Here is an 11,595-nt window from a genome sequence, read left to right as displayed (position 1 = left end):
AGGACCCCAAAGAGGGGGGCGCCTCGACCCCGTCCTCGCGCCCTCGCGGAGGAAAGGCGGAGTCGGGGAGGAAGGGAGGCCCGGAGGCTGAGCCTGGGGCCCGCCGCCGGACTGCCTGCCCTCCGACACCGGCCAGGGCTCCCACCGCCTGGAAGGGAAGACAGTTGGGGGCGTGGAAGAGGTGGGGCGCTAAGGGCGCCGGGACGGAGCCGGGCGCCCACCCTGCCCGCGAAGGCTGCCTTCGAAGGTGGGCGAACCGGGGACCTCAGATGGAGCAGGGCCGGAGCCCTCTGAGCAAGAGGCGACCGGCAGGCCTCTTGACCCCCTTGGGCCTTGGGAGGTTTCCTCTAACTGAAAGGGCCAGATCCTAGAGATGGTAACGGTGACTGTACCCCGCAAGCCGAGGGTCAGGCTGAACGGCGTCCCGCAGCGGTCAAGCTACCCCCGCCCGCCCCCCCCCCCACACACACCTTCTCCTAAGACGCTGCAAGGCAAGAGAATAAGAGGCCTTAGGGATATTTTTTTTTATATAATGATGCAGTATACCAGACTGGGATAGGAAAGCGCGAGGTATGAAGACTGTCTGGTGCTTTGTGCAGGCCGCCTGGTTCTTTACTTTTTCACCGGTGAGCGGCTCTGGACCTTCCTCTGCAGCTCTCAGGTTCGTCCTTTCTGCATTCCTGCTGTCTTCACTCATGTCTACCTCTTATCACCTTACCCTGGGCTCCTGCAACAGCCTTTCCTGCCTGGGAGCCCCCTCCCTGCTGCCAGAGACAGGGCCTAAAATGCTGCAGTACTCCTGTCCCCAATACCTGCCTCTGCCACTCTCCAGCGCTAGGCGTCCTTATCTGTGCAAACTCTGTCCACCTTCTGATGATGCCATAAACCCCTCTCTGCCCCTTCCTGCCTTCCCGAAGAGCACACTGGTCATTGCATAAACAAACAGGAAGGCCCTGTCTATTCAATTCCGGTCTATCCTCCACACTTGCAGGACCCCCGTCCCCATCCCGAAACGTATTCTGCTTATATGTCAAGTCTCCAGACATTGTGCATGTAAATCAAAGAGTTGGAGTGAGCAAAGTATGGGTTAATCTCCCTTGGACAGGCTGTGTGACCTTGGTCAAATGACTTAACCTCTTAGAGCTTCGGTTTCTTCTTCTTAAATAGGATTCGTGGATCTGTTTTACAGGTAAACAGACTGCGTAGTGGTAATGAAAACTGGTCACCAAGCATTTCCTGATTCTTCCCTCCCCCCACCCCCACTCCCAAGGGATGTGGTAGGAATCCACTACCCTGTATGACTCACTTGGGACAGTGGAATGAGAGCAGAAGGATATGCATTGCTTTCAGGTAGAAACTTTTAAGAGCCAATGAGGAAATTCGCATGCCTTAAGAATCCCAAAAGTTCAATCTTGGCAATCTTACGTTGCAACCATGGAAATGCAGAGATAGAGGGGCCCTGGACCAGTATGGGTCTCTGTAAAGATGACACAGAGGCCCAACTAACCTGCATTAGAAAAGTAGCGTGGGGGGCACCTGGGTGGTGACCAGCTCAGGTCGTAATCTCCAGGTTCATGAGTTAGAGCCCCCTGTGGGCTCTGTGCTGACAGCTCAGAGTTTGGAGCCTGCTTCTGATTCTGTCTCTGTCTCTCTCTCTGTCTCTCCCTCCTCTGCCTGTTCTCTCTCTCTCTCTCTCTCTCTCTCTCTCTCTCTCTCTCTCTCACACACACACACACACACACACACACACTAAACAAACAGATAAACAAACATAATAAATAAAAACATTAAAAAAAGAGAAAAGTATCGTGAGCAAATATTAAACTTGGGCTGTGTTAAACTAGTGAAATCAGGGGTTTATTATAACAGTGTAATGTAGCATTCTGGCCATTAGTGTTGTTTCCAAATGCTTGTAGCTTAATAAGTATTTGTGGAATGAATGGCACCTAACATATTCTGATACTATTTTATGATAGTAAACCATCCTCTGTAAGGTGGTTGCTATATTCCCTATTTTCAGTTAAGACCACAATATCAGAAAAATGAATCTGCCTGAGATTGCACAGGTCAGAAATAGCAACACCATAGGGGTGCCTGGGTGGCTCATTCGGTTGAGCATCCGGCTTCGGCTCAGGTCATGATCTCACAGTTCATGGCTTCGAGCCCCACATCGGGCTCTGTGCTGACAGCTCAGAGCCTGGAGTCTGTCTTCATATTCTGTGTCTCCCTCCGTCTCTGACCCTCCCCTGCTCTGCTGTCTCTATCTCAAAAGTAAATAAAACATTTAAAAAATTAAAAAAGAAATAGCAACGCCAGGATTTAAACCCTACCTGTGCAGCTCCAAACGCTCATGCTCTTCTACTACACGTCCATGCTACCTCACCTTAAATGGGAAGAATGGAAACACTTGGTCCAATGCCTGGCACACAGTCATACCCAAGCACTGGGAGTTCCTCTCTAGACCGAATTCCTATGGCATTTATAACTTGAGCCACACTTCAATGCAATGTTATCACACATTGTGCTCAAGTGTTATCACATCGATAAAGCATTTCCTCCAACAAGATCCCAGCCTGCCTGATTAAGAGCTTGACTTCTAGAGTCAGACGGCCTGGGTTCAAATCCCTGTTCTGCCACTAGTCTTTGCCCATATTGGACAATTCTTTTCCCTCCCTATCTCTCCATTCTCTCACCTCCAAAAGGGTGGTGGCTACTGTGCGCCCATCTTGCAGTGTCTTCCAGGCCTGAGTGTATGGATGGACGAGAGACTCCTGACACTTAGGAGAAGGTCACAGCAGCTTGTGACACTTGGCTGTTACATTTCGGGGGTTCGGCAGGTGAAAGTCAAAGGGGGGACTCCCTTTCCCTATGAAATTCGTACACGGGAAGCTGCAGAGATGAACACCACCACCAGACCTTCTATAGGCAGACTCTGTGATTCCAGCACATTTGATTGGCCTCTGAAGAAAACCCGTTATCTTTGAGGAATTCAGTGCATTGTACAATTATTGACTTTAATTGCTTCTCCATTTTCAGATATCTTCCCCTTTCCCCAGGCAATTCAATACTGGGCACATACCACAAAGCACTGATTTAGCAAGTGCATTTATCCACCCGTTGGGGGGGGGGGCTTAAAAGCACCCACACAGTTTTCTTTAATTTGCCAGAACAGCAGGTACTGTTACCTCTAGATCACAGGTAATTTTTCAGTATGAATTTTAGGGTCTTTAAAATCTGAGCTTCCATGACTCTATATTGAATATAACCTAATTTATCATGGTCTCTAAATGCTTGATATAATATATCATATTATTTTAGTGCAATTGACAGCAACTTTTCAAATAAAGGTCAAAGAATACAAAAGTGCCTAAAATTTATAACAAAGGATGTGATGTGAAATGTTTCTGTAAGGTTGGTAACATAATTACCTTTAAATTTCTACCCAGGTATAAATTCTGATTTCTTTTCACCAGTTTCTATCTCGTGGATAAATTGTGTAAGGAGTGTTTTCCAGTAATTAAAAAAAAAAAAAAGAAAGAAAACAAATTTTGACTTTCAGAGAAAGTTTCTAACTATGTGATTATACTTAAGATGAAAATATTACATCCAAATTGTCTAATGGTCTTTGAAAATGCTGAACTGGTAACTTATTTGAAGGCAGGGATGTAGAATCATTATTTTCTCTCTCTCTAAACAAAGCATTATTCATTCATGTCCAGGGCTTAATATTTTTTCTCCAAATAATTAATGTATGACCCTAAAACCTTTCACACCATTTAAGTCCGAATGCACTAATACTGCAGAAATTGCAAACAAACCTAATACCCACAATTTCCAGGTTACATACTTAAAAAACATCTAAGCGACATTTTGCTCCACCAAATATGAAAAAATACATCTGCAGTGCTATAAAAATGATGGATTCTGCTGGATTATCATCTCACAGGTTTCAGTCATTTCTGTTGAATATCTATTTCTCCAAAGAAGGGGAAGTAGATGATTTGGGACATAAGATTTGTCTTCTAAGAGAGGTGCTAATTAATCCAGCAAAAAACCCACAACTGGTATACTGAAAATCGATGAAGGCTCCCTAACAACTAAAGATATGGGGGTGAAATTTGTTCAATATTTCTTTGTTACATTGAATGGACTCCCCACTACCTGATCCATAACCAGTAATAAACCGTATTACTTATTTATAAAAAAAAAAAAAAACATAGGTGATGTTAGGGATGGTAACAGTAATATGTGTGAGGGCTGGTGTGAAGATTAAAGGATATAATATGTGCACTCAATAAATCATGGCTATTAATATAATACTTGTTTTTATTATACTTATTTTTCATCTTGCATGACTCCTACTAACAATGAGGCGATGAAAAGCAGTTTAATCATACTACTTGATTAGACTCTGATTCCTGGCTTCTTTCTGGTTCCATGACAGAGGTTATAACATCTGATTTTGGAAGCATGAGATCCACACTGTCCTACAACTTCTATTTACATAAGGCTCATTACTTGTCCTTTATTACACTTTCTACTTTCAAAGTAATTTAAAAGAAACTATGCTTGCTTTCTTGAGAAATATTTGCTCAGCAAATATAGTAATCCCAGTATCATTTATCCACTATCTACTGTCAGCCAGGACCTTTCTATGTATTACCTCTAATCATCATAAAACCACAAGGTGGACATCATGATCCCCCACTGGGCTGTTAAGAGCAGGGAGCCTCAAAGAGGTCAAGTTGCTTATGACCAGGCAGTGACTGCCTTAGTCAGAATTTGAACCCAAGTCTCAGACTCATGTTTTGTTCTGACCCCTATTCCAAGCTACCTGACATCTCAGTCCATATCAATGACTGCCTATGCTTTGGTTGACACTAGTCTGCCATTTTTCTAGATGAGGTTTTGGAAAGTTACCTACGATTGTGACATTTCTAACTTAAGTATATTTCCTGGTAGACATCTTACATTAAAGAGCCCCCTGAGAAATTATGTATTCTTCACTGTGGCAGAAGATTGCTAGCTAACCACCAAATATTCGTGCTTGTCCTTTCACAGATGAGCTGACAGACAGCTGCTCAGCTGGGGATATATTTCCCAGCCTCCCTTGCATCCAAGCCTGACCATGTGACAAGTTCTCTCTAATGGAATATGAGCAAAGTGATGCTCACTTCTTTCAGGCCACGGTGTTTAAAAAAAAAAAATGCCTAGCCAGAAGCAGAGGTCTCCAAGACCCCAGAGGATGGTGGAGTCACTAGATAAAAGAAGCCTGTGTCCCCAGGGGTGCCTGCTTGTCTCTATGCGTTAAGTGTCCCACTTTAGCTCAGGTCATGATCTCGCAGTCTGTGTATTCAAGCCCACGTTGGGCTCTGTACTGACAGCTCAGGGCCTGGAGCCTGCTTCAGATTCTGCATCTCCTTCTCCCTCTGTCTCTGTCTCTCTCTTTCTTTCAAAAGTAAATAAACAGCTCTGCTGACAACTAAGAGCCTGAAGCCTGCTTCAGATTCTGTGTCTCCCTCTCTCTCTGAACCTCCCCCTCTCAAGCTCGCTCTCTGTCTCTCTCTGTCTGTCTCTGTCTCTCTCTGTCTCTCTCTCTCTCAAAAATAAATAAACATTAAAAATTAAAAAATAAAAGACTGTGTCCCTGAATCACCTTGAGGAATAAAGCCACCCTCGCACCCGGACATTGGACTGGTACATGAGTGAGAAATAATCTTCTATGAAGTCCCTGAAATTAGAGGGTTCATTTGTTAGAACAGCCAGTACCGCCCTAACTAATACATACAGCTTACACTATGTATTTACCTGTGAAAAGAAAAATGGAAGACCATAACAACCATCTGAAGACTCGGAACCAAAAATGCCACTTTTATATGTTCCTTCTACTTGCTTATTTAAGGAGAAAGCAGATTATTTCGGTCCAGAATTTTTCTTTTAATTTTTCCTGGCTTACATGTATCAGAGATCCACTAAGCGCCATATTCATCAGTCATAAACCAGTAAGGCAAATATGCTCATTCAACAATATCTCTTAATTTCCTACTCTGCACCAGGCATCCGAGACAGACCCTGTCTCATCCTCATAAAGCTTCCAACCTGTGGGTAATAAACACAGTTTACAGCATTTAACTGACCGGCAGCCACCAAACTTCTTGGGAGAACCCAGGCTTTCTGAAGGTGAAACAGAGAACTAAGATAAAAACTAAACTTTACTCACAAGTCAAAACAGAAAGCTATGTTTCTTCCACTGCTGAGCAGCTAGAGAAACAGGAAGAAGGGTAGGTCCAAGCCCCGTCTCCAGTGTCAAAACCAGCTCGGTTCAAATCCCGGCTCTACCACTTACAAGGTGTGCCGTCTTGTGTGACTTCATCTCTGTTTCTCAGGTTGCCTCGCCTTTTGAATGGGGACATGAATAATACCCAGCTCAAAGGGGTTTTGTTAAGGATTGATTGAGCTAATGCAATAAACAGCCCAGGATTGTAGTGGCACCCAATAAATGTCAGCGGCTAATATGATTTGCCACCTTCCCTATATTATTGATATATTATATTCCATTTTGTGCTTTATAGGTCACAAGGGAAGGCCAGGAACAGAATTATAAATAGAATCAGTTGTTATTACAAAGGTTCAACTGAAATAACCCAGACTGAGAGTTCTCTGGAAATGTTTCTCACCTGTTTGGTGATGGAGAGGGCAGGGGACCCCACTGGGAAGGAAGAGCATCCGTTTGGGCATCCACCATAGCATGGGGACAACCAACAGGACGAAGCAGGTTTCTGGCCCCTGCTGTCCCCAGGGGTGCTGCCTTGGGCAGGTGCCTTCGCCTCTCTGTAGAATGACATCATCAGGCAAGATGACCTCTGATGACCGTCGGTACTGACCATTCTTGATTCCTTCTGGAGGCTGCAGCTTCAAGCCCCTTGCCTGTTCCTTCTTTTCCTCCCTTCTCTGCTCACGTGTGCAGATGAGGGGGCAAGCAGACAACTGCCAGGGTCCCATTGACTTTGTTTGCTCTGTCCCGAACATTGTACTGGAAAAGAAGATAGCTTGTCTCTGATGGCATAAACCAGTGGGGATTCGCTGGAAGATCCTCTTGTGGAGAAAAGACACTGAAGAGTGATAAATTCCCCATCAACAGGGGAAGGGCTGGCAGGACCCTAGAAGCAGAAAACCACACCTTGCCACCCTGGAAAGTCGAGAATAAATATGTCACATGCAGGGATGCATTGGGGTCACGTGGGACAATTATTCTAATTGGCTATAATAGAACAGCCTTGGGATGTCCTTAGGGTTACATGAGGTCGGGGTGGGGGGAGGTTCCAGGCAGGGGGGACAGAAAGAGCTCATTTCTACATTTTGCTCCCTGGATGGGTGCATACACTCAACCATATTTGCAAAGCATTTACCATGGGCCCATGATGATTCTAGGTACCGGGGATACAAAAGTGAACGAAGACAAAGCCCCTGCCTTCCTTAGGTTGACAGATAAACAGTGAGCCACTGGCAAATGTATTACCTGTCAGGTGATGGTAAGGGCTGGCCTGAAGACTAAAGCAAGTAAAAGAGGTAGAAAATGATGACGAGGGTAAGGAGAAGACTTCTGACAAGATGAGGTTTGAGCAGAGTCCCTAAGGAAGTGAGCACGTGTACAATCTGGATATCTGGGGGATAAAGATGGATACCTCAGGGAAGAACCTCCCAGCCACAGAGCCTTATAAGTGCAAAGATCCTGAGGCAAGAATATCCTTGGCATGTTCAAGAAACAGTGAGGGGGTCGTTGTGAGTGGGATGAAATAGAAGAGAATAATAGGTGTTGAGGTCAGAGAGTTACTGGAGGACAAAATCCTGCAGGCTTTGTGAAATGATGAAGGAATTTTGGGTTTTATACTGAGTCAGGCATGAAACCATTGATGGATTCTGATGAGAACAGCAGCATCATCAGACTTGGGTTTGAGAAGTCTCCCTCTAGCCATTTTATTAAAAATAGATGTGAGGAGGGAGGGAAATGGATGGGGGCAGGCGACTATAAAAAGGCTAAGGGAGGTGCCTACAAGAACCACAACACCTCAGTCAGTCTCCTCCGTGCCTTCCTCCTGGTGCTCATCATGGTTCTACCTATCTGACTCTGTGTCTCCCTCTTCTATGATTCTGCCAATCTCCTGTAGCCTTCCAGACTAAGTCCAAACTCTAACTTAGCCTGTCACTCAGGGCAGCACCCCAGGGTAACAAGAGCATTGGTTCTGGCCTCAAAAAGACCCAGGTTAGAATCCTGGCCTTGGCGTGGCGCTCACAAGCTGTGTGAGCGCCCAAGTCGCCGGATCTCTTTGACCTCAACTTGTCCTCTTTCCTCCTTGTCCTGGGTGCTATCACCTGTGTATCAGCTCCATGAGGGCAGGGACTATGTCTATCTTGTTCCTTGCTATACACTCAATATCCAGAACATAGCCTAGCACACAGTAGGCACTCAAAAAATATGGGTGGAGTCAACAAATGAGCTAATATAGGAGGGAGCATATGTCAGAGTGGCTGGAACACAGGTGCCCAGCAAATATACCTTTAGTTGCTGATTAATGCTCATTTCCCATTCCCTGCAAGGTCTGACCCTAAAAGTACTCTTCCTGATTTGTATCCACACCACCTCTCCCCACCAAGGACCTTGTGCTCCAGGGTCCCCTCCGTTTCATGCTAATCTACTCTTGCACATCCTGTGCCCAATGCTTGGGATGTCCCCTTTCCTGTCCTCCAGATAACAAACTCCTACTCACGTTGGAGACCTAGCTTAAGATGTCACTTCTCCTCTACTCCTCTGCTAGACGGAATGAAAGGCTCAGCTCTCTGTTCCCAGAGTACTCAGTTCCTGGGTCTATTACAGCACTTATCTCGTGGTACAACAATTATTCAGTTATGCATCCAGCTCCACACCGTTGCCTGGGAACTCCGGGGCAGGCAGGGATAGAATAGCGCTGTCCAATTAGAAATAAAATGTGAGCCATGTATGGAATTCTATCTTTTCTAGCAGCCATGTTAAAAACAAGGTTTAAAAAGAGAGAAATTAATCTTAATAATATATTTTATTTAATGTAGAACACCCAAGATCTTAGCAGCTCAATATGTAATCAATATAAAAATCCACTGATGAGATATTTTACCTTCTTCCTTTTGGTACGAAGTCCTTGAAACCATTGTATATTTTACACTGACAGTAAACCTCAATTCAGAGCTCCATTTTCAATGGTCATTGGAAACAGACCCCAGCAAAACAATAAAGTTGTATTTCATTTAAAAAAATATTTTACACTGCTTCAGGGTTTTTGAACTTAAATTTTAGTTAATTGCATAAAACTAAATTTTTCATTCCCCAGTGACAGAGCTTCATTTCAAGCACCCAATAGCCACATGTGACTAGTGGCTACTCTATCCAACAGTCTCTAGATCTTCTTCTTCACTTGGATAGAAGTATAGATCTGGCTTATAATCTATGAACACTGAAAAGATGGATGAATGGATGGTTGGATGGATGGATGGATGGATTTTACTAACTTTACCCCCTCCGTAGTTTATCTTCCTATTTCTTACTCTAGAAATGCAGAGCCCAGAAAAGAGAGAATGAATTTAAGGGGAAGGTGAATCCATAGAAATCTTCCATGGACTCCAATTTTTCTACTTGCCCTGTGGATCAAAGTTCAAAGTCATCAAAGTTCTACTCTCTGATCCATGCAGCTCAGCAACCCAGCATATTCAACCCTTTGCTTAGATGTCAGAGCAAAATGGTATCTTTCCTGACCATCCTGCTTAAAACTGCAGCCCACCCTCCTCTTCTCCACCCCAGTACTGGTGCTCCTTACTCCCTTACCTGTTTCATTCTTCACCATTGCATTGACCGGCATGTCCTATGTTACACATTCTATTTATTTGCTGTGTTTGTTTAAACAGCCAGGGATTTTTAATTTATATGATGCTTTCATAAGTCCCCAGTACCTGGCATATAACAGGTGCTCAATAGTTATGCATGGAACAAACAAATGGATGGATGGATAATTTGAGTTCGATCTCTTTCATCTGCTAGCTCCATGACCCCAGTAAGTAATTAAAGATTAGACCTCAGCTCCTTCATCTGTAAAATGAGTATATGGTAATATTTACCTTACAGAGTTGTCTGATATGATCCTACAGAGTTAATGCTTACCTTCTAGGACTAACATTATGCTTGTGCACTAAAGTACTGTACCCACATTGGCATATGGTAAGCACTGACAAAATTGTAGCTATTCTTATTCTATTTAAATAATAATATTAGATCCATTCTATCAGGGCTGTAACAACCATGAAAGCAATTACAATCTCCCAAGTAATTCTGTCCCAAACAAACAAATAAAAAACTAGGTCAGGAAAAAATAGTCTTGGTATGTAGATTTCCTACACAATTGCCTATATTTACCTGTCCTGTTTTTATTTATATTTCTAACCATGAGATACAGGTCCCATGGCCTGGCCCTGCCAAGACCCAGGGCAGCTCAGTGTCATGCCCTGCAGCTGCTCCGTTTACTGTCACCAGGGACTTAGGCTCTAAAAGCAGGCACGAGAGACAGAGCATTCCACGCAAGTCACCAGCCTGCCTGTCATGACAGAAGCTGTTGGCATCCCTGCTCTGGAGCAGTCGCCCAGGCCTCAGATGGCCCAGGGCCTGGCAGCTGGGCCCAAGCGGAGCCGGGCTGCCCAGGCAGCCAGCTGGTGAGGGATGCATTAGCTGCTTTCCCGGCAGATGAGCCACAAGCCCCGAATGCCTTTCAAGGGCCTCCTCCTCCTGCTCCCTCTACAGCCTCATCCTCTGACACCCTTCATCTAACAGGCACACTTCCAATCTGCCCCCCCTTCATGACACTCTACATCCACCTGTTCCTCCATTCAACCAGCACATGTTATTTGAGCATCCGCGGCGATGCAGTCACCGTGTCAGGGCTGGGGATCAGGGGTAATGTAAGACGGTCCTCTGCTCTCGGGAAGTGTCTAATGCCTCCCACTGATGTGATGCTTTACAGTTTACAAAGCACTCACGCATGAGTGGTCTCTCTTAAGTCTCCTAACGGTATTTTTCTTGGGATTAGATATATTTGTTCACCCCTGCCTCCCATATTTCAGTGGCTATGCCGAGAGATGGAATGCCTTGCCCAAGGCCTCGCAGTGCACGAACGAGGAGCCAGTCCTCAAACTCGGGTATTTTCCTGATGCCACAGAGAGGACCCAAGTGACATCGCGTCTTACAAACGGCAGTTCTGTACACGTCACACAAAGTCAGCTCACTGAAAGATAAAGGCCACTTGATAATTTAATGGCCCCAAAAAGAAAATGCATGTTATACATGGGCAGCATCGGAAGGGGGCACCTAGGAAACGTGCAGGTATTTGGAAGGATTGGGAGCCTCCAGTGCAGGGGCCTGGCTCAGGGCTCCTGGACTCTCTGGACGCAGAAGCCAGTTGGCCCAAATTAACACCGTGTGGACAAATGCTGGAAAGGCATGCACAGGCGTGAACCACACCTCTTTTCCCCTGAGGCACCATTTCTGGCGTCCCTACCTTTTTTTAATGTTTATTT

The sequence above is a fragment of the Suricata suricatta genome, chromosome 10, assembly GCF_006229205.1.
Source record: "Suricata suricatta isolate VVHF042 chromosome 10, meerkat_22Aug2017_6uvM2_HiC, whole genome shotgun sequence".
Taxonomy (NCBI): domain Eukaryota; kingdom Metazoa; phylum Chordata; class Mammalia; order Carnivora; family Herpestidae; genus Suricata; species Suricata suricatta.
This window is presented reverse-complemented; position numbering follows the sequence as displayed.